Raw genomic sequence first — 16280 nt, 5'->3', positions numbered from 1 at the left:
GCTGCTCAGAGCCAGACCTTCAGGGAGCTGCAGAGTCCCCTTGCTGACCTCACCGACCAGCGCATGCAGGTGAGACAACGGCCTGACGCCAGGGAAGGAACTACCTGAAAGGAGCAGACAGAAGAATCCAAGACCACAGAAGCCCAGGAACAGGTGGTGTTCCCACCAGCCAGTGAGAAAAACATCGTAACATAAGGGGCATCAGGTGGAGAACCCAGAGATTACCTCAGAAGTGGAGAAAAATCAGCCTGAGGCTAACAGCTGCTCTGATCCTATCTGATAAAGCCTCAGGAGGATCAAACTGTTCCCAAGCAACTTACCTGTGTCTCAGAACAAAGATAAAGAATATTAAAAAAAAAAAAGACCATCCAGCACCAACAAGGTAAAATCCACAATGTTTAGCATGTAATAAAGAATTACCAGGCATATGAAAAAGAGGATAAAATGGCCAATAGTGAGGGAAAGTCACCAGCCATGACAACATGGATGTAGAAGACAAGCACGTTAAAACGGTTACTACAACAGAATTCTATATGTTCAAGACGGTTGAGGAAAACAAAAGCATGAGAGAGACATAAGAGAGACATAAGAGAAATAAAAAAGACTGAAATCAAATGTGGAGAGATGAAAACTACAACATCTGAGATAAAAAACATGCTGGAAGATCAGATACTACAGGAGAAAAGATTAGTGAACTTGAAGATATCAATAGAAACAATCCAAAATAAAACACAAAGAGTAAAAATTCTTTAAAAAATGAACAGAACATCAGTAAGTGGGAAAGCTTCAAATGATCTAAGATACATGGAAGTGGAGTCCTCAAGCAGAGAGAAGAGAAGAAGGGACAAAGAAATAATGGCCAAAAATTTTCTGAATTTGATGAAAACCAATCCCAGAGACCCAGGAAGCACAACGAACCCCAAGCAAAAGAAACTAAAAAATCTCACATACGGGGGAATCAGGCGCTGCTGAAGCACGGAGGCCCATCATAATAAAGGCACATAAAACTAGTGTAAAAGAGAAAATCTAAAAGCAGTGAGAGAAAATGACATGGTACGTCCAAAGGAACAGAAGTAAGAATGACAGCCGACTTCTTGTCAGAATTTCATCATATGTTTAAGGGCAGCAGAAATACATATAGTGATAATAATAAAGGTTACTGTTCTGTGTGTGACTATCTTTGTATAGCTCCATAGCAGTATTTTACAGATATAATCTAAATGAGTTCTTCCCAATATATGTGTTCCTTTTCTTTTTCTTTTTTCAAAACAAACAACATCTTATTAGAGTATAGTTGACTTAGTGTTGTGTTAGTTTCAGTTGTACAGCAAAGTGTTCAGTTATACATATTTATATATATATATACTTTTTCAGATTCTTTTCCATTATAGGTTATCACAAGATGTTGAGTATAGTTCCCTGTGCTATACAGTAGGTCCTGTTGTTTATTTTATATATAGTAGTGTGTATCTGTTAATCCCAAACTCCTAATTTATCCCTCCCCACCTTATCCCACTCCTTTTCTTTTCTAGCAACAGAATCCCTGATTTTTTGCTGGACGCAAGGCTGTGAAACTACATTGCTCAGCTCCTCTTTTTTTTTTTGGCCGCACCACGCAGCATGTGGGATCTTAGTTCGCCGACCAGGGACTGAACCCGCACCCTTGGCAGTGAAAGTGCGGAGTCTTAACCACTGGACCACCAGGGAAGTCCCAGCTCAGCACCTCTTACATTTAGAAGAGCTTCTAGAAACTGGCCTTTTAACTCTTTGCTTCTAACCAACTTGCAGAGGAGAACACAGGAGCTGAAGCAGCCAGCTTGGACCCATGAGGCCAACTTGGCGATGCTCAGCACAGAAGCTGGTAGAAGGAGTCTGTGTCCTAAACACCATGGAGTGCCACACCTGCCTTAGCCACCTACCTGGCATTTTACCTGAGAGAGAAAAGGTTCTCTCTCTACTTAAGCCACTGTTGGGGGCGCTTGCTCCGTTGCAGCTGACCCTCACCCTCCCTGCTACAAGCAGGTGTTATTATCTCTACTTTCCTGACACATTAATCAACTTCCTAATCCGTGGAAAAGCTTGGATTTCAATCAGCTCTGCCTGTCTCTAAAACCCTTGATATTTTCAGCAAATTACTCTTCTTACCATGAATGTTTAGAAAAATGGCAGCTGTACTATTACAGGATTTGCAAAGGAGACTAAATCGAAATAAAATAGCTACTAAGAAATTTAACTGAAACTCTCATATAAATAAATATTGAAGAACATCTAAAGACTTACAGCTTTTAAAGGGAATGTTTACATTGGAAGAGTGACATAAACCGAATTTTTAAAAAAGCAGAAGACAGGGACTTCCCTGGTGGTCCAGTGGGTAAGACTCCGCGCTCCCAATGCAGGGGGGCCGGGTTTGATCCCTGGTCAGGGACCTAGATCCTGCATGCATGCCACAACTAAGAAGTCCAAATTCCACAACTAAGACCCAGTGCAGCCAGAATAAATAAATATTTTTTAAAAAAATCATAAGACATAGAAAAACACACCCTAAGGGACCAACATTTTAATTTCAGAAATGTTTTGTCATTTGTGACCTGGTATTTTACATACACACACAGTTCGTGACAGGGGTTAGGGAAGAAACAACACCTCTAGGGATTACGCCTCTGGTTTTCCAATGAAGTCGGAAATCCTGCTCTAATAGCACATTTGCTGTCACCGTTTCTAATAAGGAACTGAGGCTGAATGATGGTCAGGGCCAAGGAGCAGAGTGCAGCTGAGCTTCACCCTGTGCACCAGCTCTGACACCACTTAGCATCCACAGGGCCTCACTTGGAGCCCAGTTTCCTTTTAAAGGACTCCTGGGTGGTGGATGTCTCTAGATCCAGGTAGACAGACTGCCCCCCCTCCATTTCCCCTGTGGAGATTCAAGAAAGCTTTAGTGCTTGGCTATTTGACAGAAAGTGGTGGTTTAACCTGTCAGAATCAATGAGAAAAGTCATCTCCGTGATGGATGTTGTCTTCTGTAACTGCGGGCATCCGTATTAGTGGGAGGGGGGCTGTATGAGGCCCCGAGGGACCCTGAACAGACATGCCCCTTAACCTTTACATGTCAGGATGGGAAAAGGCCTGTCAGACACATGACTCCACATGGAACCTATGTATGATAATAATTATTATAACAGCTAACTTTCATTGTGCTGGGATGTGTTAGGTACTGTGCTCAGCAGAACTGGCAAGATAACTTGCAGGGCCCAGTGCAGAATGAAAATATGGAGCTCCTGTTCAGAAAGAATGGGAGGGCTTCCCTGGTGGCGCAGTGGTTGAGAGTCTGCCTGCCGATGCGGGGTACGCGGGTTCGTGTCCCGGTCCGGGAAGATCCCACATGCCGCGGAGCGGCTGGACCGGTGAACCATGGCCGCTGAGACTGCGCGTCCAGAGCCTGTGCTCTGCAACGGGAGAGGCCACAACAGTGAGAGGCCCGCGTACCGCAAAAAAAAAAAAAAAAAGAGAGAAGGGGAAACGTGCTGTTAAAGGTACTAAGACATTAAGCATGTTCCTTTCTTCTGTGGTCAGTCTCCAGGCCTGTCCTGACCATTTTCATTCTTTATTTAAGGCCACGCTCCTGAGGCAGTGTAGACCCTCCCAGGTGCCCGGGGCCCCTGTCCTGACAGTCAATGTCCACACCCACTTCTACCAGCTGCTGAATCCCCCTCCCACCAGCGGCCAAACCAAAGCACTGCCCTGGGTGGGGGCAGGGCAGCCTACACCCAATCCCTGGCAGACAGGTGACCCCCCCGGGCTTTGCAGCCTCTGTCCCTGCATACTCTGGGCTTCTGGACCAGGAGTGGGCACGGCCAGCCCGGGGCAGAACGGACGCTGCCAGGCCCTGGTCCCAGACACGGTGGGGCACATGCCCTCGCTGCTGGGTGGGCACTGGGGCAGGGGCGCCGGGAACTTACTCCAGGGGGCGGGAGGGGCGGACCACGTGGGAGGGCAGCCCCACCCTGGCGCTTGCTCCTGTCCCATGGGACTTCACTTACAAAACAGATATTCCAAAGGTGAAATAACATAAGAATTGCAAGGAGATGACCCAGAGCATTCATCCCCAGTGCGGGGGCCTTTTGAGCAGGGGGCCCTGTGTCACTGCCCTCACTGCATGCCCCTGCAGCCAGTCTTTTGTGGGATTCCTTCTTTAATCTTCACAAGAAGCCTGGAAGGCCAGGTGTTATTATTGTCCCCATCTTACAGATAAGGAAACTGAGGCAGAGAGGGAGTAAGAAGCCTGCCCCAGTGGGTGGAGTGGGGTCCTAACCAGCCTGACTCTAAGCCCACATCCCTACCATTCTCTGTGCAACTGCTCTTGAAAGAATATGTGCACAAGAGAGAGAAATTCAGAACAGACAGCCAAACATCTATGTCTCATTCTAGTCTCGCTGGCATTGAAGCCCCGTTCCCACTGCAGTTTTCTTTCTTTTTTTTCCTACCTAAAACTGTTTTTTTGTTAAGTTTCTCCCAAAGCAGAAATAGGAACATTGAAACCATGTGACGTATCAGTTTAGGAGACAGAGGGCCTGTGTCCCACTTGCGGAGTTAACTGAAACTGGACGGAGCTGGTCCCTCCGCCACTGCCTTCCATAATTAGCTCAGAAGCACCCGGGTTCCTTCTGCTGGTTTTATAGCTTCGCATGAAGGGAAGATCCCGGTCAACTGTGCTAAAGGACGACTTCACGAGCCGGTGCCAGAGCCAGCCAGCAACCTTCCAGAGGAACCGTCTAGAGCTTTACAGCAGTTCCCTTCAGGGCCCACACTTCCTTGTTTGCTTCTAGTTTATTTCACCAGAAGAGGGTTGCCTCTTTGAAAATATAGTCTCAAAAGGATTGCCGGCTCCCCTGGCCCATCCGTGTTTCCATGGTCACTGTAGTTATCACTGAGAAGCAAGTTTAGAAAGTTGTCTCAGTGACGTAGACATAACCAGTGATGTGCTGATAATTTTAAATAAATAGCTCTCTGGAATGCTTTTTATTTTTGGCCACCCTGCAAAGCCTGCGGGATCTTAGTTCCCCCACCAGGGACTGAACCTGGGCCCTCGGCAGTGAAAATGCAGAGGCCTGACCACTGGACGGCCAGGGAACTCCCTGGAATGCATCTTTTTTCTTTTTAAAGGCCCTGATTTGCCATGTTTGATGCTTTCTGTGGTGTAAACCACGGCTGATTTCTGGCTGCCAGGGTGATAGCCCCTGCTTGCAGAATACCTGACATCAGACTGGTCTGCTCTTGCAGGCTGGGGGGGCGGCAGCACACCCCCAGCGCTGGCGCGCCCGCAGGCACAGCCTCTCTTTCAAGTGTCCCGAGGTGCTTTAGGTGAGTGTGTCATTACCATAATGACTGGGGACAAGGAAAAGGAGCTACAGTTTAGTAATACCGATTTTACAATTGAACTAAGATCCCAGCACAGAGGGGTTTGCTGCAGGTGCCCAGCAAAGACCCAGACATCAGACGGGAGTGATGCTGAGAGCGTCCTGCTGCGATGGCTCAGATGAGTTTGGCTTGAAGATGACTGAGGTTGGCCACCCCAGGGCCACAGTCCTTAGGAAGGGAAGACCTTGAGAACAAGAGGCAGGAGTGACTCGATGCCTAATGGTGTGATTTGAAAGGGGCGGAGCAGGTCCCAGAGCAGGGATAGTGCGTGGGGACCTCCGGTCATGCACAGAGGGAGTGACTGTGGGGGGGCAGGGTAAGGAGACTCAAGTGACAAATGATTCAACTTAATTGTAGAAAAAGTCCAATAATGAAAGAAGGTATTTGTCCCTCCCTTGTATTTAAATCCCATTTGTACTGTATAGCTGTATACCACAGAGAACTATACTCAATATTTTGTAATATTTTGTAATAACCCACAAGGGAAAAGAATCTGAAAAATAACATATATATATATATATATATGTCTGAATGCTGTACCCCTGAAAGTTACATGACACTGTAAGTCAACTATACTTCAATTAAAAAGAAATCCAGTTTGACTGTTAACTGATTTCTCTCAAATGTCCTTTCCCATCGCCCTTTCCCCAACATCATCACCACTGGCATCATCCTTACGGGAACTTACTGTGTATCCTCAGAGTATGGTGTTTAGTTCACACTCTGGCCTTACTGACTCTTGGAAGGACTTCCCATTAGGGTGACGTCTCCACCAGACATCTCTTTATAGAGTTTGGGAGTGGGTGGAAGGCATGCATTTGATTGAGTCTGTTCTGTATGCCTTTGGATAGATTTTTTATGGGCGAATATCTCCCTGTGGGGAGTAATATCATGTGACAGACTTCATTCCTTTTTCTAAATTGGCTAGTGTGGAGGACAGGGCAAAGTTCTCATCAAATACTAATACTCATCAAGGTTCTCATCAAATACTAATACAAATACTAATACATCAAAGTTCTCATCAAATACTAATACAAATACTTCTAATACTGAGGAGAGTATTAACATTAGAAATGAAGAAATAGAAAAAGTAGGAAACTATTTATAAAAAAGGAAAATGTGCATAAATAAAAACTTCATTAAATGACATTCATTTATCTTAAATGTGTACAACATTCTTGTTGCTACTTAAAATTAGAATGATGAAAGATGATTTGGTGGGAGGACTTGTTTGGGAAGAAAAATCAATTTAACATCCCTTTGCTTTCAATTCCTGCTGCCAAGAAGGCTCATGCTGCATCTCCTAATTCAAACATGTGTCTCCAGAAGCCTTTGGATCCCGTATTACAAAGCCCCATCTGTTTTACCCTCTCCAAATTAGCATTTCGCTCAATTCGTTTATGAATTTCCTGACATTCACTTGATTCCCCCCACTCCTGTTATCTAAAATCACAACTGGCATCTTTTCGATTTGGATTCAACTTAGAAAGTAATTTTTAGCTTTTAAAAATCCTTTTTAGTAGTAAGTAGCATATAAATAAATAAAATGTAAAACACAATGATGCAAGTCTATATGCACGAGGATGTTCATTGCAGCATTTGCTTACAATAGCAACAACTGGAAACAAATATCTATGGATCTAAGGGTAGTTAAAGCAGTAATATCTATCTATCCATCAGTCAATCCTGATAGGGAAGGCTATATATGATGTACTAAGTGGAAAAAGCAAGTTGAAAGATCAGTATACAGATAATGTTATGTATAGGAAAAAAGCTAAGTTCTATCCACGTAGGACACAAAAAGTGGACTGCAAGTCACCCCAGGTGAGGATGTCACTAACTCTGGGGTGGGGACAGGGGTACAGAAGGACACTCACATTTTTTCCCCATAGGCTTGTGTTATGTTTGAATCTTCTACAATAAAAACGTGTGGACTTATGTTATCTTGAATTAAAAAATTCAAACCAAAGCAAAAATTCTTGAGTTACCAAGTTTATACAATAAAAATAAAATAAAATAAGGGTCATCAGGAATTTTAAAGATTTTCTTCCTATCCCTACTTTGAATAACTTCTTATCTATACTCAAGGCAAAATAAAAAGGAAAGAAATTTAAAACGTATATGAGAGGAGACTTCCCTGCAGTCCAGTGGTTAAGACTCTGCGCTTCCAACGCAGGGGGCATGGGTTCATCCCCTGGTTGGGGAACTAAGATCCCACATACCGTGCAGCACGGCCAAAAAATTAAACAAAACAGAACAAAACATATACGAGAGGAAGTTATTAGAACTGAAGATAACCAATGTATAACGGTGTGTCTAGTAAGCACAGAGATTACAATTTTAGGTGGACTACAGGACAGAGGCGAATATATATATTTGTGTGTGTAAAATTTTGTTTTATTTCTGGGGAGGATATCATTCCATTTCCATGATGATGATGATGATAAATTGCCGTTACTGAAAGGTAAGTAATGTCTTAAATAATTTTTCTTTTATTAACTCACATAATCTTAACAACAACCCAGTCAGGAAGATTCTGCAGTTATCCCCATTTTACAGATGAAGAAAGGAAGCAGAGAGAGTGAAGGAACTTGGTCAAGGTTCACACAGTTTGTAAGGGATGAAGTTGAGATTCAAACCCAGGCAGGAGGGATCCAGAGTCTATACAGCCTAATCACTCCCTTAAAATTGCAAAGTCAGATAAATACCTGCTGGAAGCAACCTAAATGTCCATCGACAGATGAATGGATAAAGAAGATGTGGTACATATATACAATGGACTATTATTACTCAGCAATAAAAAAGAATGAAATAATGCGATTTGCAGCAATATGGATGGACTAGAGATTATCATACTAAGTGAAATAAGCCAGACAGAGAAAGACAAATATCATATGGTATCGCTTATGTGTGGAATCTAAAAAACAAAAAAACAAACGAACTCTTATACAAAACAGAAATAGACCCACAGACGTAAACACAGAGAACAAACTTATGGTTACCAAAGAGGAAGGGGAGGAGATATAAATTAGGAGTTTGGAATTAACAGATACAAACTACTATACATAAAATAGATAAGCAACAAGTAACTATACTCAAATTTTGTAATAACCTATAACGGCAAAGAATCTGAAAAAAAATAGATATGTATGTATGTGTAACCGAATCACTTTGCTGTTCACCTGAAACTAACACAACATTGTAAATCAACTATACTTCAATAAAAAAAAGAAAAACGACAACCCTGCATCCAGTAGGCAAGACCATCTAGAGGGTGGAGAGCAAGCACTGCTTTAGGGGCGCTGGCCTAGCACCACCTTTTTCTACGAGCTCCCTGCACACTCCCAGGCTGCCCTCTGCAATCTCTCTCCGCGTCTGCAGCAAAGTTTTTCTCTGGATGCTTATTTTCTGGTATTTTTGTGCTACTGCACTTGGGTGAGGAGGTTAGTGTGCCTTGGGAAGCAATCACGGAAGGGGCGGACGCCAGAGAGAGTCAGGTGCTCTGGGTGTGCTCGTTGAGGACAAGGCATAGCAGCCGGGAGGCCACGGCAAGGGGCAGTGCTGACGGAGGGGGGCACCAAATGGGAAAAGTACGGCTTATTCATTACCAGCAGCCAGGAAGGAGGACCCTCAGGCTTTCTCCTGAACTGCCTTGTTGAACTAGCTGTACGGTGGAGACTGTTTGAACCACTTCTGTAGTTAAAAAGGAAGTAGAAGTCAGAGCCCAAACTCGAGGAATTTGTAAACTATGGTGATATGAGCGATATAGAAAATCAATAAACAACAAGGTCCTACTGTATATAGCACAGGGAACTACATTCAATATATTGTAATAAATTGTAATGGAAAAGAATCTGAAAAAAGAATATATATGTATATTTGAATCACTTTGCTGTACAACAGAAAGCACTGTAAATCAATTATACTTCAATTTTTTAAAATTAATTAATTAATTTATTTTTGGCTGCGTTGGGTCTTTGTTGCTGCACGCAGGCTTTCTCTAGCTGCGGCGAGCGGGGCAACTCTTTGTTGTGGCTTCTCATTGCAGTGGCTTCTCTTGCTGCGGAGCACGGGCTCCAGGCACCCGGGCTCCAATAGCTGCAGCACACAGGCTCACTAGTTGCGGCACGTGGCTCTAGAGGGCACGGGCTTCAGTAGTTGTGGCTCGCGGGCTCTAGAGCGCAGGCTCAGTAGTTGTGGTGCATGGGCTTAGCTGCTGTGCGGCATGTGGGATCTTCCCGGACCAGGGCTCGAACCCGTGTCCCCTGCCTTGGCAGACGGATCCTTAACCACTGTGCCACCAGGGAAGCCCTTCAATTTTAAAAATATATATAAACTATGATAATGTGAGAAGGACATCCACAGGTGAATCACAACAACAAAAAGAGAGAAACAAATATTTAGCCACGGATTTGGGCTTTGGGTCACACACCAGCCCCAGCTGAGCTGTATGATGGTGGGGCGATGACTTAACCTCTGAGAGCCTGTTTCCTCAGCTTTATGGTGGAGGAGCCGCTCCTTCGCCCTGAGCTGTAGTAGGAACTGGAGGAAGTAATGCAGGTGGGAAAGTTCGGCTCTGGGCCCCCATCAGCTAGGCGGAGATTCTCAGGGGTCACTTCCTACCTGACGTCTCCTGCCCGCCCTCCGTCCACAGGTGTCAGACCTGCAAGGTGGTCTGAAGACTTTCCCTGCCCACCTCTGCTCCCTCTCCCTTCATCTTGGCATTTGCTCCGAGAATTCTGGGGTTGCCACAGGGCTAGAGAAGTAGCATCGCGCCTACCATAACCAGAAACAGGCCGTGGAAAAGGAGGTCCTGGGGCGGGAGATGCAGACCCACCTCAGGAGAGGGCTGCCTGTGCGAGATGGGGGGTGGGGTGGGGGGCTGCTGTGTCAGGCACTCAGCCTCTGTCTCCCAGAGACAAGGTTCCTGTGTGTGAAATAAAGTCGGGTTTCAGCTCTGAGATGGAAGGTTCTGGTAGGGAAAGTGAAAGCTGGGGGTGGCTAGCAGCTGGGATGGCTACCCTCAGAGGGACACAGAATCTGCATCGCCCTCAGGACTGAGAGAGGGGCTTAGCTCCTCTCGGATGTACACAGCCACCTCCTTTGTTTGCATCTTTTAGTCTCACTCTCTCAGGATTTTCCACGAGGAGCTTGTTCTCTCGGTCAGTGAGCCAGAAGCTGTGATGCCCACCCGGATTCCCCTTCCTAGGCTGGTGCACCCACCCTGGCCACTGTGAGAGAGGTGGTTGCTGAGATCTCACAACTGCCTCTTTCTCTGAGGGGAGCCCTGGTCTGGGGTGTTTGCTGTCCTCACCCCCAAATCAAGGGTCACCTACAGGCAGGGACTGCTGACTGACCCGGGGCACAGAGGCTGCCTCTGTCTCAAGACTAGGCTCCAAAGCTCACATCTCTGCCCACTGGCCTCCTCCAGCCCTGCTTCCCTCTCCCTCACAGGGTCTCCCTGAAGCCCATCCCTCCACAAATCGTGGTACTGAATCCTTGCCTCAGGCTCTGCCCTCAGGATGGGATTTACTCATCCAGCCACCAGGATCCGACCTAAATCTGTCAGTGTTTCCCAAAGTGTGGCCCATGGAATACCTGCTTCGGAAGCATCTGGAATGCTTGTTTCAATGCAGAGTCTGGACCCAACCCTTCTTCCACACAACCAGAATCAGCAGGTGGGTGGTGAGAACTTGCGTTTTCAACAGGCTCCCAGCTGTGCTCAAGAACGCCCAAGTCTGTGCACCCCTGTGCTGACCAGCCCCTTCATTCCTGGAATCCCTCCCTGCATCTTCACTCAGCACATCCCCTTTCTTCTATGAATAGTGCCCTAAAGTCAGTGCCAGATGCTCCATATGCTTCCACTGCACCCCTCACCTTGCACAGCCCCTGCAGCCACTTGCCTAGTGCTGACCACCAGGTGGGAAGCTCTCCCGCCACGGAACCACCTCAATGCCTCTTGTTCACCTCCCGAAGGACTAAGACCACCTACACTGTGAACTCCACACTTTATCATATTCTTCTTTGTGTTGTAGAAACCGTTTATTCCATGACCTGTCTCCCTGATCTGTACTGTAACCTGCCAGACGACTGAGAACATGGCTTCAACTTCTTTGTTTCTATCCCCCATTCAACATCCCGCAAGCTAAACAACAAGGTCCTACTGTAGAGCACAGGGAACTACATTCAATATCCTGGGATAAACCATAATGGAAAAGAATATAAAAAAAAGAATGCAATGCCATTTGCAGCAACATGGATGGACCTAGAGGTTGTCGTACTAAGCGAAGTAAGTCAGACAGAGAAAGACAAACATCATATGCTATCGTTTACATGTGGAATCTTAAAAAAATGGTACAAATGAACTTATTTACAAAACAGAAATAGAGTCACAGATGTAGAAAACAAACTTATGGTTACTGGGGGGACAGGGAAGGGGGAGGGATAAACTGGGAGATTGGGATTGACATATACACACTACTATATATAAAATAGATAACTAGTAAGGATCTACTGTATAGCACAGGGAACTCTATTCAACATTCCGTAATGACCTATATGGGAAAAGAATCTAAAAAAAACAAAAGTGGATATATGTATATGTATAACTGATTCACTTTGCTGTACACCTGAAACTAACACAACATTGTAAATCAACTATACTTCAAATAAAATCCGCAAGCATTTGCTTATGTCTCATTCATTTGTTCACTCATTCATTCCTTCACTCAGTATTTACTGAATATTACATACAGGCACAGTATTAGGCTCTGGTGATACAAAAATGGATAGATTGTAATTGTCTTGGTGGGACACACAATCCAATTAATTAAATGCTTTCAAGAGTGAATTTATTGTAAAAGGATCTCTAAGGACAGCATAAAATGACATTCGTTCATTTATACATTCAATCATTATGTATTAAGCATTGTGCACCAGGCCCTGTACTAGGTACCAGGAATATGATGGTAAGCAAAGTAGACATAGGACCTGTTCTCCAGATGTTTATGGTTTAGTAGAGGAGACATACTAATTATGTAATTATACAAATCTATAATTACAAAATATGTTAAGCGCTGGAGAGGAGAGATGAGAAAACTTTCAAGGCACAGGGAATAGCACGTGCAAAGGCCCTGTGGTGAGGGAGAGCTTGTCTTCTGGGAACTGAAAGAAGGCAGCAGGGTGAGCACCCCTGAGTGACGGGGAGTGTGAAGAGAGATGAGGCGTGGGGTGGGCAGGAATCAGATTTAAGAGTCTTGAAGGCCACAGTAAGTGTTTTGCTCTTACATCTACGAACAATAGAAAGCCAGTGAAAGGAGCCAGGGTGATGGAGCAGGTGGAAGGGCCCTCTGGCCAGGACGTGGGAGAGACGGGAGGAGGTCGCCTGGGGTGCTGCATCGTGGGGCAGCTGCTCAGCTCCGCCTTCCCCTCAAGCCTACTTCCTCACATAAGAGGGAAAGACCATGGTTGTTGGCATCTCCTTTGCCTGATATGTGTCTGGTACAAAGTGGCAAGTTAGATATGTCCGGAGGGAGGAGGGGTGATGGGGTCAGAGTGGACCTTGGGTGGGGCCCCGCTAGCTAGGCAGGTGATTGGCACAGATGGAGGGAGTAGGCGGGGCTAAAGGACAGGGCCCAGGCCCCCTTGACCTCTTCATGGTTACCGAGACCCTTAATGACTTTTCTTTATGTGGGTTAGAGCGGTCACGATTTATCAAATTAGAAATTAAAACGGAGAAAAAATTTAAATCTTTATAAATTGCTTTCAAATGAACAACAATAAACCCATTGTATAGTAAGTTAATTTTTATGAAAAATAATAACCATGTTTTCCCAAACAACAAAATTTAGTGACAGGTGACCTTATTTTATATTTTTATAAATCTCTTCGATGTCTGGTTGTTAGTAGACAGTAGAATGCCTATATCTGCTTCTGCATTTAATCTGTTGCAATATCTCGTGCCATGTAGTCTCTGGAAGGCTCTGCTGCACACTTCTGAGAGAATGAGAATGAAAAAGCAAATAATGTCTTAGTATGAGTGTGAAAATAGTGTTGGCCTGTTTTGGCTCTGCAAGGATCTCTGGAACACTGCTCCCCACAGGAACGCAGGCCTCACACACTGGTTTCAGGAGACGCTTTGGAGGCAAGATGGACAAGCCTTAGTTATATTATTATTATTGCTCACACTTACTGCGTGCTGTTATTCCTCACAGCAGCTCTGTGGAGTGGGCACCGTTAGCATCCCCGGTTCACACAGGAGAAGCCAGGATAACTTGGTGATGGTAACCAGTACCAATTTTATATTTACATATACAGGTCTGTATATCCTTTTTTCACAATGAAATTGGATATTTTTATTTTTAGGAAAGTGACCAAAACAGCTAATAATGAATTTTATAATTTTTGGCTGGCGAGGCTAAGCCCGGCTCCAGTGAGTCTCAAACAGGAAAGCACCCTCTATAACCTTCCGTTACTTTTGAGAGCTGACTGTGATTTAAATGTACTTTTGAGCCATTTCATTTTTAAGAGCCCATTTGGGAAGCTTAAAAATTAATTAAATCTTTCGTCTTCAAAGTTTAATTCTTCCACTTCTGGCATATTATCTACGGCTCTGAGAAAAATTGCCAATCACTTGGGTAATTTGCACCTAAATTAAAGGTGCAGGGAAGTTGAAATTAGAAGCAGCTAGAATAGTAGTTCCTTGGTTTCTCCTACTAGGGATTTGGACCAAAACGCACAGAGCCTGCCTCTGTTTTCCTGGCTTCCTTTTTCAGGCGATGGGCTCGCGGCTGGCTTATTTTCACCGTGTAAAGTTCCAGGTTCTTCTGTTTCCAAGGCTCCTTTGCTGTCTGCTGCCTGCCCGCTCTGTCTGTGCTCCTTCTTCTCGTGACATTGATCACACTTGTCACCAACCAGTCTCCACCTGCCCTGATTCCTACCCAGAGGGGCAGCTCTTTTCCCAGAGGACCTCCATGTGCCATTCCTCCCCTGAAACGGTGTCAGGTGCTGCAGGGAAGTTCACCAGGGAAGTTCCCTCTGTGCCTTTTAAAAGGCCATTTCCGGGGCTTCTGGTGGCGCAGTGGTTACGAATCCGCCTGCCGACGCAGGGGGCACGGGTTCCATCCCTGGTCCGGAAAGATCCCACATGCCGGGGAGCAACTAAGCCCGTACGCCACAACTACTGAGGCTGCCCTCTAGAGCCCACGAGCCACAACTACTGAAGCCCTCGCGCCTAGAGCCCGTGCTCCGCAACAAGAGAAGCCACCGCAATGAGAAGCCCGCGCACCGCAACAAAGAGTAGACCCCGCTTGCCGCAGTTAGAGAAAGGCTGTGTGAAGCAATGAAGACCCAATGCAGCAAAAAAATAAATAAAATTTTAAAAAATATATTTTTTAATGCCATTTCCTCTGCCTGCTTTTCTTAAGTGTCTTCTCCAAGAAAACTTCCCTGACTCTCAGCCTCAGGTGCCTCTCTGTTCGAGGCGCCTCGTGCTCACCTGCGTGCTACATTTGACACCTGTGTTCTCCCCAGTGGACGGTGGGCTCCCTCGGGGTAAAGCTCTGCTTTTCCTCTCTCAGTCGCCACCAACTAGTACTAGTCCCTGGCAAACAGTAGGCGTTTCCTATGAATAATCGATACATTCTTTTTTTTTTACGAAATTAATTAATAAATTAATGAAGTTCATTTGTTAAGTCTGTTGTCTGGAACCTGGACTAAAAGTAGTGTTGTTGAAACAGTGCACTTTCAAGGTACATAATGGCTTAACAGAATTAGTGGGTTGACTGTTGTGTTTCCCACAGTTTTACTACATTTTTCTTTTGGGAAAATGCAATCTAAATTTAAGGAATGGTCTTAAACCTAAGCTTTAGACCATCACTCTGCTAATTTGTGGACTGCCCTTGAAGCTGCCTACTTTTTATTGTCTATTTAGAATTTACTTCAAGGATCACTGGCTGTAAACCTGTGCACGTTTTGTTATTCATTCTTTCACTCACTCTGTTCATTCATCCTATACTCATTGTTAAGGGCTTACTACCTGCCAGCCGCTAGGTACGGGGGTGGACAACAGCATCCTTGAAACCAGAAGGTCCGTCTAATGGAGACGAGGAGTTACAGCCACATGGTAAGAGGAGTTACAACAAGGACCTGAAGCTCGGAGGGGCAGACACTTAATTCTGCTCCAAGAGGCTGGAGGAGGCTCCCGAGAAGGAATGGTACTTGCACTGTCTTGTTGAGGACCTGCTTTCTCAAGCTGCCTGGTAACCACCACTGTCCCTCCAAGCTGACTGGTAACCACCACTGTCCCTCCAAGCTGACTGGTAACCACCACTGTCCCTCCACCTTGAGTGTGGATGCTTAAGGATGGATGTCCAGTTGGTCCAAAGGGCAGGTACATACCTGTCTGCAACATCTTAAATTAAGAAAGAAGATAAAGACCATTTGGTGTCTGTGTTGTGAACATCTCATGGCTCAATTGTGTAGGATTACGATAGTGCCGGCCTCTGCTTTGTCCCACAGTTAAAACATGAAGTAAGTAAATAAGTGTTTCCGGCTGTCAGTGTTCTCCTGGGGGCCCCTCAGCTCAGCTGGGACAAAATAGTTTAAAAACTAGGTAAGGGAATTCATGTTGCATTTGACAACCCCTGATTCCTACTCTGAAACCTAATCTAAATGAGAAGTTTTCACTGGGTTCCAGTACTCTGCTCCCTGCAGGCAGGGATGAGCATGCTTACTTCTGTATTATCAGTGTCTGCCTGACACACGGAAGTGCTCAGCAAGTTGGTTATGTGATGGCTTTAATGACATTTGCATGTCACTGCTTTCATTCACAGGAATATGCACCAACTTGGAGGAGTTTCATCTGG

The sequence above is a fragment of the Globicephala melas genome, chromosome 9, assembly GCF_963455315.2.
Source record: "Globicephala melas chromosome 9, mGloMel1.2, whole genome shotgun sequence".
In the NCBI taxonomy this organism is placed as follows: domain Eukaryota; kingdom Metazoa; phylum Chordata; class Mammalia; order Artiodactyla; family Delphinidae; genus Globicephala; species Globicephala melas.
This window is presented reverse-complemented; position numbering follows the sequence as displayed.